Source organism: Hippopotamus amphibius, chromosome 11 (genome assembly GCF_030028045.1).
Source record: "Hippopotamus amphibius kiboko isolate mHipAmp2 chromosome 11, mHipAmp2.hap2, whole genome shotgun sequence".
Lineage (NCBI taxonomy): Eukaryota > Metazoa > Chordata > Mammalia > Artiodactyla > Hippopotamidae > Hippopotamus > Hippopotamus amphibius.
Window position 1 is genome coordinate 26,185,758 of NC_080196.1, and position 5,225 is coordinate 26,190,982.

Here is a 5,225-nt window from a genome sequence, read left to right on the forward strand (position 1 = left end):
TTGCACTCAGGCTTTCTCTAGTTGCAGTGAGTGGGGGCTACTCTTCATTGCAGTGCGCAGGCTTCTCATTGCAGTGGCTTCTCTTGTTGTGGAACATGGGCTCTAGGCATGCAGGCTTCAGTACTTGCAGCATGTGGGCTCAGTAGCTGTGGCATGCAGGCTTAGAAGCTCCATGGCATGTGGGATCTTTCCTGACCAGGCATCGAGCCTGTGTTTGCTGAATTGGCAGGCAGATTCTCAACCACTGCACCACCAGGGAAGTCCCTGGAGTAAATATTTTAAATAGTTTTAAAATATTTTGCTTGAATTTGGTAAATTTTATGAATTGATCCTCCAGAGAAATGGGCAAAAAAGCGCTTAAAATGCTAAAATCTTAATTAAATAAAATGTAACTTTTAAAAGGATTTGAGACCAATATAAATATAAACTGAAAATTTTCTACATGAAATGATTACATTATTGTAATGTTCATATCCTACATAAGCCCAACACTTCAAGACTGGAAGAGGTGGCTGTTTCAACTAAAGCATAGAAACCAACACAGAAAGTCAAGCAAAACGAAGAAACAAAGGAATGTGTTCCAAATGAAAGAACAAGGAAAAACCTCAGGGGAAAAAAAAGAAACCTTAATTTTTTACCTGATATGTAATTTACCTGATGACAAGGTCAAACTATTTGCCATAAAGATGCTTACTTAAAAATATCCTACAGGAAATATGGGAAGACATTTAAAATACATTTAAAAAAAAAAAAAGATGCTCATAAACTTCAGAGTAGAATAGATGAACACAGTAAGAACTTCAACAAAAAGATAAAAAAAAGTAAGAAAATTAAAACAGAACATACAAAGCTTTAATACAATAACTAAACTGAAAAATACATGTGAAAGATTCAACAGCAGAACAGATGAAGCAGAGGAAAGAATCAGTGAATGTGGAGAAAGGCCAGAACAGTTCACCTAATCAGAGCAGCAAAAAGAAAAACAAAAAAAAAAAGGGAAAAAAGTGAAGATATCTTAAGGGACTTATGGGACAACCTCAAGTGGACTAACATTTGCCTCTAGGAGTCCTAGAGGAGAAGAGAGAGAATGGGGCAGAAACTTTACTTGAAAAAAAAAGGGCTAAAAACTTCCTTAACCTGGGGAAAGAAACTGGAATCAGATCCAGAAAGCTGAGCGTTTAAATAATATAAAGCCAAAGAGATCTACACCAAAACACATTATAACTAAAATGTTAAAAGTTAAAGATAAGGAGAGAATCCTAAAAGCAGCAAGAAAAAAACAATTAGTTACATAAAAGGTAACCCCCATAAGACTATCAGATTTTTCAGCGTAAACTTTGTAGAAGGGAGTGGCACAATATATTCAAAGTGCTGAAAGAAAACAATTTTCAACCAAGAATACTCTACCTGGCAGTTGCCATTCAGGATTGAAAGAGAGATAAAGAGTTTCCAGACAAGGAAAGCTAAAGGATTTCATCAGAACTAAATTGGACTTACAAATATATATATTTTATATGTATATGTACATATGTATGTATGTATGTGTGTATATATATATATAAAATAGGGACTTTAAGCTAAAAACAATGGGTACTAATTAGTAACAAGAAAACAAAAAAGCATAAATCTCAATAGTAAAGGCAAATATACAGCAAAAGTAGTTGATTCAACACTCACAAAACGAGAATGAACATTAAAAGACAAAAGTAGTAAAAATGACTAACTACATTAATTAGTTGAGATATAAGAGATGAAAAGATGTAAAATGGGACATCAAAAACATAAAACATGGGGGTAAAAAAAATGGGATAAAAAGGTAAAGCTTTAGAATGCATTCAGACTTAAGTTGCTATCAAATTTAAATAGACTGTTACAAATATATGTTGTTATATATAAGCCTCTTAGTAACCACAAAGCAAAAACCTATAGTAAATATGCAAAATATACAAAGAAATGAATGTAAGCATACTAGTAAAGAAAGCCATCAATCACAATGGATAAGAGCAAGAGAAGAAAGAAACAGAGAAACTACAAAACAGCCAGAAACCAAGCATCTTTCCTGATCACAATGGTATGAAACTAGAAATCAATTACAAGAAGAAAACTGGAAAAAACTCATATATGTGGAGATTAAACAATATGCTACTGAATAGCCAATAGGTCAGTGAGGAAATCAAAAGAGAAATTTTTAAAATTTTGACATAAATGAAAATGGAAATACAACATACCAAAATTTATGGGATACTGTAGAAGCAGTTTTAAGAAGAAAGGTTATAGTCATAAATGCATACCTCAAGAAACAAGAAAAATATCAAACAACCTAGCTTTACACCTCAAGGAACTAGAAGGAAAAACAAAGCTCAAAGCTGCTAGAAGGAAGGAAATAACAAAGATCAGAGCAGAAAGAAATAAAATAGAGACTGAAGGACAATAGAAAGATCAATGAAACTAAAAGCTGCTTCTTTGAAACAATAAACAAAACTGACAAACCTTTAGCTCAACTCATCAAGAAAGAGAGGCCTCAAATAAAATCAGAAATGAAAGAGGAGATGTTATAACTGATAACCGCAAAAATGTAAAGAATGATAAGAGACTACTACAAACAATTGTATGCCAATGAATTGGACTATATAGAAAAAAATAGATAAATTCCTAGGAATGGTGCAACCTTCCAAGACTGAATTGTGAAGAAATAGAAAATCTGAAAGACCAATTAGTAATAACCAGATTGAATCAGTAATTTAAAACCTCCCAACAAACAAAAGTCTAGGACCAGGTGGTTTCACTAATGAATTCCATTAAACATTCAAGGAATAATTTTTATCAGTTCTATTCAAACTCTTCTGAAAAACAAAAGAGGGAACACTTCCAAAACATTTTATGAGGCTACCATTACACTAATACCAAAACAAAAGGACAACACAAGAAAAGAAAATTATAGGGCAATATCCCTGATAAGCATAGATTCAAAACTCCTCAAAAAATACATTAGCAAACTGAATTCAACAAAACATTAAAAGGATCATACACCATGAGAAGCAGGATGTATTCCAGGAATGCAAGTTTCAACATCTGCAAATCAATACGTATGATACACCACATTAACAAAACAAAAGATGAAAACACAAAATCATTTTGCTGGAAGGCAGAAAAAGCATTTGACAAAATTCGACATCCATTTTTTATAAAAATGCTAAACAAAGTGCTTATAGAGGGAATGTTCTTCAGCATAATAAAGGCCATATATGACAAGCCCACAGCTAACATCATACTCAATGGCAAAATGTTTAGAGCTTTTCCTCTAAGATCAGGAACAAGGCAAAGATGTGTACTCTTACCACTTTTATTCAGCATAGTATTGGAAATTGTGGCCAGAGCAATTAGTCTAGAAAAAGAAATAAAAGGCATTCAAATTGGAAAGGAAGAAAGAAAACCATCACTATTTGCATGTTATATGCTATTATATACAGAAAATCCTAAGGACTCTGCCAAAAAGCTATTAGAATTAATAAATGAATTCAGTAAAGTTGCAGGGTTCAAAATCAATATGCAGAAATCCATTGCATTTCTATATACTAATACCAAACTATCAGAGAGAGAAATTAAGAAAATCTCATTTATAATTTCATCCAAATAAATAAAATAACCTAGGAATTAATTTAACCAAGGAGGTCAAAGACCTATACACTGAAAACCATAAAACACTGATGAAAGAAGTTGAAGAAGACACAAATAAATGGAAAGATATTCCATGTTTGTGGATTGCAAAAATTAACATTAAATTCTTATTAAAATGTTCATTTTACCCAAATCAATCCACCTGATTTGGTGCAATCCCTATTAAAATTCTAATGGCATTTTTCATACATAATAGAAGAAATAATCCTAAACTTCGTATGGAGCCACAAAAGACCACGAGCAGTCAAAGCAATCCTGAGAAAGAAGAACAAAGCTGGAAGCATCATATACTCCTGATTTCAAACTATATTTCAAAACTATATTTGTGTATGGTTTTTCTTGACTAATTGCTGTAGTAATCTGAATAGTATGATATTGGCATAAAAACAGAAACATGGATTAATGAAACAGAATAGAGAGCCCAAAATTAAACCCACACTTATAAGGGTCAATTCATTTACAACAAAGGAAGCCAGAAATATACACTGGGGAAATCACAATCTCATCAATACAGTGTTGAAAAAACTGGACAGCCACATGCAAAAGAATTAAACTGAACAGCTATCTTATACCATACTCAAAGATTAACTCAAAATGGATTAAAGACCTGAAACTATAAAACTCCTAGAAGACAAGGTCCTTGACATTGGTCTTGGCAATAATTCACAGAGTGAAATTACAAGGCCTAGAAAAGATTAACCCAGTAGCTGTAATCTTAAGAGTTCCTAGAGGGTATACACTGAGAGGAATTCAAGTTTTAATCAGCAAGAGCATAGAGTCCCTTTGTAGTTAATGAATTTCTCTTTCATATTAAACAATAGGCTCAAAGGTACACTATGCAGATTTCTGGAGCTCTTTCTTCACCTTTTGTTTTTCTCTGAAATCTGCCCTTCAAATTCCATCCTTCTTCACCTTCCCAAGTTCACCGTGTTTTGGAAAGGTACTTCAGGCAGAAATCCAAACCAGTTATAGGGTTCCTCTTGCTTATGTCCTTCTCTCAGGAATCACAGTCCCAAAGGACCTGTTGTCCAATATCTGAAAACAGTCACCCTATATATTTTTCCTGTTATCTAGTTGTTTATATTACTAGTCTGTGTCTGTTACCAATTACTCTATCATGGCCTAAAGTGGAAGCCCTAGCTCAAACTTTTGACCATTTCTATCATACTGCATGTTCCAAAATTTGACCACAGGAAAACTTCTCTAACAGTAACTTTTCATGAACTCACATGTCCTAAAGACAAGACCAAGTGTGCATCATCTTCCTTACAGGAACTTAGCATATTAAATGACTATGTGTCTTGATGCTGGATGTTTTAAGATTCACAGAGTCACAGGTTTGGGCATGCACAGTTATAGTCTATTGTGCAGTTAGATTGGTACACCTGGAACCAGACTTGAATAGACCCAAGATACATTAGTGAATAGGAAGTCTAAACTCCCACATCTTACCTACTTCTACAGAACCATCACCTATCCCTGTACCTACAACTATGTATCATGAGAAGTTTGTTTATTTAACTAATGAAGGAAGAAGAATTCTGTTT